We start from the raw sequence: 12121 nt of genomic DNA, 5'->3' as shown, positions 1-12121 counted from the left end.
TTTTTTTTCCTTTTGTCGTTTTCTCATAAATTTTGCACCTGTTTTGGTTGTGGTTTGATGACTTAACCCCTAAGGGACACAACACTTTTTGGCCTAAAAGACACAGATTTTTATTTTATTCTCCTTTTCATCACACATTTCAAAAGCTCTAACTTTTTTATTTTTCCAAAGGCATAGCTCTATGATGGCTCGCTTTTTTGGTTAATGAGTTTTATTTTTAATGGCACCATTTGGGTGCATGCAACTTTTATTAACTCTTTCTTTTGGTAGGCTAGAAATAAACAGCAATTCCACCATTATTTTTAACAACTTCCATGTTGTTATACAGTATATGTTGCTGTAAATATGGCTTAAATGTGTTAAATTTTATACTATGGAAGGCGCTAGAGACATTTGTGATGAGAATCTAAGATTAACTTTGGTCTAATTAATTTATTTACTTTTTATACAACATTATAAAGCCATGGTCCAAATTTATTAAAGTGTGTGCCCTTAAAGAGGACCTTTTATGGGTCCAGATATTATAATATAACTAGTGGATTCTGTGGGGCATACTTATGGCATATTACAGCACTTACTATTTTCTGTATGTGCTGATCCGTTCGCCCACTGTGCCCCCCCTTCACTTTTCCCGCCTGGTATGTAAATTCATTCTATCGGTACAGGGAGGAGGAGATGGCCATGTTTGTCAATGGGCATCTCCTTCTCCCTGGCTGTAAGCTGTCCAATTTCAGCGGAGAGCGTCACAGACAGGGAGAAGGTGAGCTTTTTTTTCTCCCAGGCTGTCTCCTTTCTAACAATTGGGCAACTAGGGTTTCTGCACTTTTTTTTATTTCTTAGGGGTGGAACTTAGTGGGAAGGGGGTGGCTTTGTGTGAAATGGGTGGAGCCTAGGAAGCAACATTTTGTGCCAACATTTCACCACAACTCTGTTTCAAAGTAAGTCAACCAATACTTGGCAAAGAGGTAGACAAATGTGTCTAACAATGCACCAGATTTATCAACCAGCCTGAGCCACTGTGATAAATCTGGTGCAGGTCTACACAGCCTGTCTAAGCATATGTCAGCTAAAGTATTGGTAAATTTGGGCTGGCCAATGTTCAAATGTAGTGAAAGGAGACCCATAGTATATATTACAGATGTAAAAATCATTTTAATATCTTACTTCTATGGTAAAATGAGATTTATTGAGGTTTCAGACCTAAAGCTTATACACCATAAATGCCACTATTGAAAAACATAATGTCAACATTTAAGCCAAATAAAATTCCGATATTGATAGGGTGATTTGTACCCCCACCCACAAACAAACAAAAAAAAAGATTAATTAATTAATTAATTAATATTAATTATAATATATTAATCAGAAAAGAACATTTGGTCATCAGATTCTCTCAGTAGTGCAGTCTCAGACTTAAAGGGGTTTTTAAGGCTCCTGATATTTATGGCCTATCCTGAGGATAGTTTATTAATATCCAATCAGTGAGGGTCCAACACCGCAGACCCCACGATCAGCTGTTCCCTGTAGCCTCTGGTGCAGGAACTAGCACTTTGAGTTACTGAGGAATCACTGCTCCATTCAAAGAGTAGTGGACATGCCTGGTTATTGCATCTCAGCTTCAATTAAAGTGAATGGGAACTGACCGAAAGTAACTTAGAATGACCACTACACTTTGAACGGAGCTGTGCTAGTTCCAGAGCAAAAGGCTGCAGGGAACAGCTGATCAGTGGGGCTGCAGGGTGTCGGACCCTTAATATTGAATATCGTGAGAATAAGTAATCAATATCAGGGGCCCGGAAAAGCCCTTTAATTCTAACTGAAGGTGATTATTTGTCATTTCAGCACAATTGTAACATGCTTGTATTAGGCACATGTAACCCATGCATCATATATAAAACTAAGTCTATCCACATATCATGTTTGCTTGTTAGCATAAAGGTGCACTGCGGCACCAAAAGAATAATAACCGATAGACCTACCAGACAGGTGCATCCATACAGTTCATCCGGACATCATGGAATCACAGCGGTAAGTATCATACTAAAAAAAGAAAGCAAGTACCAGACAGGTGCAGACAGAGGGGCGCTAGATCCCTAGACAGCCCTAAGGTACGGGTGCTGTGCTGGCCCTAACGTCCTAGCCACGGAGCACCCGTCCTGAAAAGAACGACCCCGTCCGGAACCTTGCCCTCAACCTACTTGGCCCTAAAGTGCCCTAGTGCTGCTAGTCCCGAGATGCAGGTTTCGATTTTACTCTCATCAAGGGAAACATGTACTGGACAGTAAAAAAAACAAATCCAGAAGGGCAAAATAGTTAAATAAATGTACAGATGGATTCTAGTACATAATGCAACATAGGTGCCAGAAAGGCAGTTCCAGCTGTTTGAATAGAAGTGGTAGCTCAAAGTTTAAGCTCCACTCCTAAGTGCTGGGCCTGTGTAAGTACCTACGATGTAAGGCGCTTGCCAGAAAATGGGAGAACCTTATGATGGTAAGGGTACCGCCAATCCGGTGGGCTGGTGCGACTGTTGAGGTAGTTAGTTAACCTGTCTGCCAACAGCCGCCCGCTAGGAATTTAAATACAGGCCTGATCTCATACTGAGCACTAGGGCACTTTAGGGCCAAGTAGGTTGAGGGCAAGGTTCCGGATGTGGTACTCCGTGGCTAGGATGTTAGGGCCAGCACAGCACCCGTACCTTAGGGCTGTCTAGGGATCTAGCGCCCCTCTGTCTGCACCTGTCTGGCACTTGCTTTGTTTTTTTAGGATCATACTTACCGTTGTGATTCCACGATGTCCGGATGAACTGTATTATCTGGTAGGACTATCGGTTATTATTCTTTTGGTGCCGCCGTGCACCTTTATGCTAGAGTTTTATCGAGTACTCTGAGCAGCCGAATATTGTTTTTGTTTTGACACACACCTTAAGGGACTATTATTAATCTGACTGATTCAAAGTTACATATACATATGTGTTAACAAATTACACAGGATCAGACTGGTCCACCAGAGTATTAAAGGATACTCCAGTGTGCCCAAGCTTGGAAAAAATAATGAACCCCCAATAAAGCATGGCCCCGTAAAGGTCAAGTGCAGCTGACTGGAAATACCATGTATGTAGCTACACATGGACCCAGTAGGAGAAGAGGCCCACTACCATCTAAGCAACAAAACGCCAATGCTTCCTAATGTCTATTTAATTGCATATAAAGTACTGTTTTAATAGATTTTAATGCTGCATAACAAGGGGCCCACATATTTTTCTTGCATATGCGGCCCTTTGGAATTTGTGTCTGACACATATTAACCCATTAAATCTTTTTTGATGATATGTCCTGTATATGCAATAATAACAAAAATTTGTTGTGAATGTTCATGCATGCACAGAAGGGGGCCCTCAGAATCAATTCCTCTGGTGGGCCCAAGGTACTTCATACCGACTGAAATTATAGATATATGTTCTATAAATGAGCCTTCCTTATGGGGGACAAACAGAAGACTCAATGCCAAATTGAAAATGTGGACAATTCAATAAACCTGGTCAGGGTTAAAATGTTTTTGGAGGATACTGTAAGTTTTAGATGCTGAAAAGACTATTGAGGTCAATGCCAACTATTCACTTTATAATATATATATCCACTGAATTGAATAGATATGTTTGTAGCTTTGTAGACACCTTATCCTCAAAAATAACATCTAAGTGTCCTGGAGAAATATTCATATACGGCTGGTAAAATGGGATTCATTTGTGTTTGAGAATGAAGTAGGTAGCGTACATCTGTAAAGATTTATAGTACTTAAGAGATGATTGTAGAAGACATATGGTTTAATCATGATGTTTTAAGCCTTTTTTAGCTGCTTAAGATTTCAATGTTTCTTTCTTCAATTTAAGTTTTCCATTACTAAAAAGCAAACATATGTAATATTCCTAAGGAATTAAGATTGAATCTGAAAGAGGTTAACAACACTGAGCTCTGGGACAGTGTTAAGGACATATGTTAGCTGACACGGCATCCTAAGAGTTAATGCTCCTCCACGACATCAAACAAGAAAGGGCTTCTCATTTTCAACAACGTATGTATGAATTAATTTTGAGTCTGCAAACGTATAATGACAGTCCTTAAAAGTCTCTTATGCTGGGATTATTTAGATAGCAGTTTCAGTAATCACTCCACCACTTGAATTCTACAAGTGCTGCAAGATTTAAAGCTTTTCTTTATTTTCTATATCTTTATGCTCTCAAAGCCTCAGCTTGTTTGTTTTTAAAATGTTCCCAGTAGAAATCGTAAATGTATACTTGTATAAATATGCCTGCCTGCTGCAATAATGTTTCTTTTTAATGATGTGATGAATGTTTTAACAAAAACTTTCATGAAAAACAGGAGAGAAAAAACATTGTAACAATTTGGAAGCTCCCCTTGACTAAATTGTGTTGAGTGCTTTGTGTTCTGTTTTTACCTTAGCACATAAAACACCCCTTTTTATTCACAATTTAACCACTGGCTATGCACATTAATACCCAATGGTTAATTAGATGTGCTATTATACTCCTTTTTCCCACACAGTAGCACAGTGGGCACATGTATATTTTAAGTGAATTTGCTGACAAGAAAATATTAGCTTATTGGTAAAAGAATTTTTAATTTGAAGATATCTGAAGGTTCTATTCTTTACAGACTCTAGGTAGCTATTACACATTTGAAGCCTACTAAAGGCTGTAGCACAAAATTTTATTTACTGCCAAGCTATTTAGTCATAATTAAGTAGTGCTTCAGTAGCATTTTAAGTCAATCATCTCAGCCAAACAATACATAAGATCTACTGATGGAGCAGCTTGAGCTGACTTGAATGATGTCATGGTGACAAGTACATGATATCTACGTCCACTTTATATTACTTACACAGTGGTCCATGGACATCAGAAAGTCTGCAGGGAGATAGGGCATCATGAGGTGTGAAATAAACACATGTAGGTCTATTTTGCCTCATTTTGTGAGGAGCTTTTAGTGCTTCAACATTTGCACTTGTGACTTACTAAAATAGTGCTCAGCCATCTTTGTCAGCCCCAAAAACATTAAATGTAGTAGCAAGCTTCACACATAACCACTGTTCCATTCAAACTTCTCCAAAAATCCCCCCCTCCATTTTAGTAATCAGTGGGACCCCTACTGATTATATATTACCTATAAGTTAAAAAAAAAAACTGTTGGATATTCGCTTTAATGATTTGATTTAAGTCATTCATAACTATTATAACAAAGTCAGTCAAATATGCTGCTTTGGTGGGGCTGCCAATGATCTTGTGTGTATAGGGGTTGGAGAAGGGGCAGCCTCACTGTATGCTTAAATGAAGCTGAAAGCCTTTATACCACAAAAGAAAACACCTGAATTATACATAGAAGATGGTAGGTATGGGGCCTAGTTACCAGTTGTATATATAGGACAATAAGCTTCAAGTTACACCTCTAGGGATTTCTTTGCACAGGTGCAAGTAAATTATAAAGAATTGAATTATGTCAACAAAATTTAAATTGCTAATGTAATTTTAAAATGTATATACTGTACAGAGTACAAAATAAACACCAAAGTGCCTACAAGTATACAAAGTTACCCATAACTTACTGAAACAAACTTGTAACAAATCATGTTAAAAGACATTATTATTCCATTTTATGCATTCCAAAATGCATATATGGTAATAAAGAACACAAAGGCATAACTGAAATTGTTCACACAACTTTGAATAAATCAATAGCGAAATAAATCAAGTGACTAAAAGAAACTTTCAAATATATTTTATCAGAGAGAAATGTCTAGTTCTTATGTTATCAGCTGTTTACCTTTCCTCCCTTCTCCCCCATTTTCTAAATGTCTTTTTCTTTGGATTATGCTTGAATTCATCCAAGGTCAGGATCCGCTCAGTGAAAGGTCCTAGAACACTTGTCAGTAAAAGTCTATTGAGAAGGGATGGGGAGAAGGGAGCAGGAACTGAATGAGACAGGACTCCAGGAGAGACAACAAAGAGACTGCTGAAGCTAAATAGGAAGTTTATATCTTAGCCCAAGTGCTTTATTCAAAACAATACAGGGCAGTACTTCTCTTTAATGTCTTTCATGTCTTTTATGATCCTAGGGCTGCTTCTGATTGAATAAGAGAAAGATAGGATGCAGATTCTCCTCTATCACTGTGTGCAGTGGGTGGCAGCTAGTCTCCACCCACCACTAGGGAAAGGGCAAACTAGACATTCAGCTTGCACAGGTGAAAACTGGTAATAAATGCCAGATACAAGTCATATAGTGACCACAAAATGGTCTATTGATTAATACAAAGTTTGTTGAAAGCTTAGTTACAATTTAAGTCTCTTAGGCACCTATTCAAGATCCATGGCTCTGCAAATATCCCTTACCACTTCTAATATTTGCTTCCACTATAGAAGATATGTCCACACATTGGTGCAACTATAGCTTCTACATCCCAATAGTTCACAATAAATACATACTATCTTTTATTTAAAAAGGTTTTCTGCTTCCAGGATATTGTTGGCCTATCCTTAGAATAGGTCATCAATATTATATATGCTAGGGTCCAACCTTCGGCACCCTGCAGATCAACTGATTGAAAGGGCAACAGTGCTGCATCCGCTTAAATGGTTACCTGCATACTGTCTAATGTGTAGAGGTGGCACAGTGTAATTACAGCTTCCTCTGTCATTCAAGTGAATGGGAGGAACAGAGCCATAGCACCTTCAGACAACTGTTTTGTAGGGTGCTGGGAGTTGGGCACCCACTGATCTGATACAAGTACTTGAGAAGTGGGTGCACACCTCTAAGGGATACAGTTCACAATCCCCCAATAAATGGATAGTACATAAAGATAGAGGGGGAGATTTATCAAACTGGTGTAAAATAGAACTGGCTTAGTTTCCCATAGCAACCAATCAGATTCCACTTTTCATTTTTCATAGTTCCTTTGGAAAATGAAAGGTGGAATCTGATTGGTTGGTATGGGCAACTAAGTCAGTTCTACTTTATATCAGTTTGATAAATCTCCCCCAGAGTGTTAGAGTATGGAGACAGCACCCCTGATACTTATACATACTGCTTTTTATACACCCTTTACTTTTTTCACATTCTGTTATGTTGCTAGCTTATGCTACAATGAAAGAAAATCAAGTTTTCTCCATCAATCTACACTTAATAATCCATATTGAGAAAGTGACAAAAGAATTTTAGACATTCTTCCAAACTTCTTAAAAAGGAAAAACGAAAATTTGTACGGAGGCCTGAGGCCTATTTGAAATGTTTCTGCATCTTGATTGGAGTCCACCTGCGATAAATTCTGTTGATTGAAATGATTTGGAAAGACACATCCCTGTCACAACTGTTAATGCATATCAGGGCAAAAACCAAGGAATTAGGAGGAAAAAACTGCCTGTAAAGGTCAGAGACAGGACAGTGTGGAGGTACAGATCTGGAAAAGGGTACAAAAAAATTCTGCTGCTCTGAAAGTTCCCAAGAGCACAGTAGCCTCCATAATCCTTAAATGAAAGAGTTCTGGAACAACCAAGACTCTTCTTATATCTGGCTTCCCTATTAAACTAAGTAATCGAGAAGAAGGTCCTTGGTAAGAGAGTTGAACAAGAACCCAAAGATCAGTCTGGCTGACTTCCAAAGATCCTGTGCAGATTGAAGAAACTTTGAGAAGGTCAACCATCTCTGAAGCACTCCATCAATCTGGGCTGTATGGTAGAATGGCCAGAGAGAAGCCTCTCCTCAGTAAAAGATGTGTGAAAATTTTCTTAATGTTTGGAAAAGAAAAGCACCTAAAGGACTCTTAGATCCTCTGGTCTGATGAAACCAAGCTTGAACTTTTTGGCCTCTGTTCTAAGCATTATGTCAGGAGGAAACCAGAGACAGCTTATTCCCTGGCCAGAACCATCCCTACAGTGAAACATGGTGGTGGCAGCATCATACTGTAGAGGGGTTTTTCAGTGGCTGGGACAGAGAGATTGGTCAGGGTCGAGAGAAAGCGGAATGGAGCAAAGAAAACCTGATCGAGAGTGTTATGGACCTCAGACTGGGCCAATGGTTCACCTTCAAACAAGACAATGAACCTGAGCACTCAGCAAAGACAACACAGTGGCTTAGAGACTGTCCTTGAATGTGAATGTCCTTGAGTGGCTCAGCCCGAGCCTGACTTGAACCCAATGGTGCCGTGGAAGTCACTGTTATGAGGGCAGTGTGCTGTGGAGGTTACTGTTAAGGTGGTGGGTGCTGTAAGGCTGGGGTGCAGTGGAGGTCACTGTTGCGGGCAGGGCAATGTTGAGGTCACTGTTAAGGGGGTGAGTGCTGTGGAGGTCACTGTTAAAGGGGGAGAGGTCACTTTTAAGGTGTGGGGTGTTTTGGAGGTCATTAATAAGGGGAAGATGCTTTGAAGGGCACAGTTATGGAATGGGGTGCTGTGGAGGTCACTGTAAAGGGGGCAGAAAACTGCAGAGGTTACTGTTAAGGGGCAGGGAGCTGTGGAGGCAACTGTTAATGGGATGAGATACTGTTAAGGTCTCCATTAAGGGGGCAGGGTGCTGTGAAAGTCATTGTTAAAGGTGTGGGGTGCTGTGAAGGTCAATGATAAGGGGATTTGCTGCTGTGGAGGTCACTGTTTGGGGTGGGGAGCTTTGGAATTAACTGTTAAAAGGGCAAAGTGCTGTGGAGGGTACTGTTAAGGGGGTGGGGCACTGTGGAGGTCCCAGAGACAATCCTTTTAGTAACTTATCCAAGTATAACCTCTATGACTTGATCATAAAACTAAGAGCAGCTATAACATTTTGTTAAGGAAATATTGTAATAAGATGGGAGCTGCTCATAGGTTAATTTGCTTCCTATGAAATTGGCTCTTATGTATGTGTGAAATAGGGAAATTAGATTATATTTCCCATTAAAGACAGTGAAATATTACATCTCTTCCATTTTATGGATTCATCCACATCTGGTTTTGTCTTACAAATAGTGATGCAAAATGCTGACCTAAACAATACCATGTGAAAGTGGTCAACAAGAGGCACATAAAATATTTTAGATGTCAAGCATTTGAAATAAAAGAAATTTGAAAGATGGGCATTAAATAAGCAAATCAAGGGTAAGTCGACATGGTGTGGCTAAACTCATGTGGTCAAGCCTTGCCAAAACCCAAAGTGGCCAATGGTCGCACATTTTTATCAGAAAATCATGCTGCCATTGGCCATTGTAGATGGGTGGAGCTTGACCATATTTGTTCAACTGCACTGTGTAGTCTTACCCAAAAGCTTAAATCATTAAAGCCCATTATGCAAATATCTACTGTATAATTCTAAGATTTATCTTATCTTTCTACTGCCTAACAATCAGTGGTCTTGTGTACAATTAAATATTTAATATATAAATTAAGAACAGACGAGCCTTGATAATTTGCAGTTTTAGTAAATTTCCTAAAAGTCCCCTTTTCAGCCTTCTTTTTTCTTAGAGAGTTGACCACTTTACAAAAATATTAACTACAAGTCCCTAAACTGTTTGCTGAAGCATAATAAACCGCCCCTTATATTTTCACACTGGCTGTTGGCAAGAAGGCCTATAACTGTCCCTTTGTGCGCTATGTAAACAGTGTTAGGCCACTGTTCCCACATCCATAGAATGTATTCATGATTTATCCATGTGCCTGCTTTCTTGTCCCCAGGCAGCATCTGCACAGGCATATGAAACATCCATCTACTGCTTAGTGCCTGCGCAGAAGAGGATGCAGCTGGAGACAAGTGAGAAAGCAGTCATTTTGGTAAATGACCATCTTGCTCAAAGTGCTGTAACAAAGCAGAAACCCGCAAGGTGCGCCTAGTGTGTAGGGTACTTTGACTATTTTACTTACATATCAGGGTAGGGAAGCCAACTGACTCTTTGCATCTGGTAAAAGAAAACCTAATACTACTAATAATAATAATTTATATTAAATATGTGGTACATGTACTATTCAACAAAACCAGATCATACAGAGTAACAACTAGTTCACACTGGAATTCCTTGCAGGAAATTTGGTACCTTCCTTCTGTCTGGATCACAGAAAAAATTATGTATCATTAGTGTTGAGCGAATCAAAGCACCCGAAGTACAATTTGATCCAAAAATTTGGAAAATTTCAATTTGTAACAAATTCGAATTTCCTTGCACTTCATGGTAATGAATGTTTTTTTTTTTTACTAAAATGGCAGCTACGCGTTTTACAAAGTGAAAGTAAGAAGCCCTGCAACGAGATATGACCCATAATGCTATGCATCCAACCAATCAGCAGATGGCCATCCCCTGAAATGTAACAGCCCTATAAAAAGCCTAACCCCGCACAGTCACCGCCATTTCACTATGATCTGAGCATAGAGAGAGATGTGACAAGTGCTAGGGACAGTGTTCAAGAAGCCTTTAATTGTGTAATATTGGATAGGGAGACTGCAGGGACAGTGTAGGGAGATTGTAGGGAGAGTATTTGACATACTGTAGGATGAGCATAGGGAGATCATAAGGAGACTGCAGGGATGGTGCAGGGACAGTGCAGGCTCTGTAATCTGAAGCTGAGAAGATCCATAGGAGACAGCCCAATTTGCATCAATCCCTGTGAAGGGAACTGAGCTAGCTAATTGAACAGTGTCCCCCTTGTTAAATAGATAAGCAATTCTATTAAGCCTTGTTTCTCAAATTGGGGTGAATAAGCTGTGTAATACTACTAATATTGGGGTGTCCACCTTGTTTAATAGATACACAGACATATTACACTTTGCTTCTCTTATTGGGACAAATAAGCTATGTAATTTAACAGTTTATTGGAATGTCAAACTTGTAAAATAGATAAGCAATTCTATTATGCCTTGATTCTCAAATTGGGGTGAATAAGCTGTCTAATACTACTGTTATTGGGGTGTCCACTTTGTTTAATAGATACACAGACATATTACACCTTGATTCTCAAATTGGGGTGAATAAGCTATATAATTTAAACTGTTTATTGTGATGTCAAACTTGTTAAATAGATAAGCAATTCTATTAAGATTTGATTCTCAAATTGGGGTGAATAAGCTTTCGAATTTTACTGTTATTGGGGTGTCCTCCTGCCTTTCACAGTAACCGTTTCACTACCAGAAAGGACTAGCTTTGCATGTTGCTTCAATGCACACTGATGTACACTGAGATACAATCTCCCTGCAGGCCGGTATATAGCTGATTTGAGAAATTAAAGGGTTTCTACCACCAGAAATACTGTTATGTAGCTGACTGACATTAGCGATACCTTTCTCCCTGCAGCCGTTTTGGTAAAAAAAAAAAGCACTTTTCTAATATGCTAATGAGCCTTCCACATCGCTGCTGAAATCCAGCCCCTGCGCCGTTCACTTCTGTATTCGGCGCGGGCGCAGTGAGTGAATGATGCGCTCCTGGTGCCGGATTCCTCATTGCGCCTGCGCCGACTACGTCACAGTGAGGAAGCCGGCATCAGGAGAGCGGCCTTCACTCACTGCACCTGCACCGAATACAGAAGTGAAGGGATTTCGGCAGCGATGCGGCGGACCGTGCCATCAATCAAGAGAAGTGGGGTGGGCAGAACAGAGGACCTGGGCGGGATAAAGGGTGAGTGGACGGAGCCTCTACACTACGTGCAGAATTATTAGGCAAATGAGTATTTTGAGCACATCATCCTCTTTATGCATGTTGTCTTACTCCAAGCTGTATAGGCTCGAAAGCCTACTACCAATTAAGCATATTAGGTGATGTGCATCTCTGTAATGAGAAGGGGTGTGGTCTAATGACATCAACACCCTATATTAGGTGTGCATAATTATTAGGCAACTTCCTTTCCTTTGGCAAAATGGGTCAAGAGAAGGACTTGACAGGCTCAGAAAAGTCAAAAATAGTGAGATATCTTGCAGAGGGATGCAGCACTCTTAAAATTGCAAAGCTTCTGAAGCGTGATCATCGAAAAATCAAGCGTTTCATTCAAAATAGTCAACAGGGTCGCAAGAAGCGTGTGGAAAAACCAAGGCGCAAAATAACTGCCCATGAACTGAGAAAAGTCAAGCGTGCAGCTGCCAAGATGCCACTTGCCACCAGTTTGGCCA

The sequence above is a fragment of the Bufo bufo genome, chromosome 5 (genome assembly GCF_905171765.1).
Source record: "Bufo bufo chromosome 5, aBufBuf1.1, whole genome shotgun sequence".
In the NCBI taxonomy this organism is placed as follows: domain Eukaryota; kingdom Metazoa; phylum Chordata; class Amphibia; order Anura; family Bufonidae; genus Bufo; species Bufo bufo.
The sequence above is the reverse complement of the archived record's forward strand: the minus strand, read 5'-3'. Positions refer to the sequence as shown.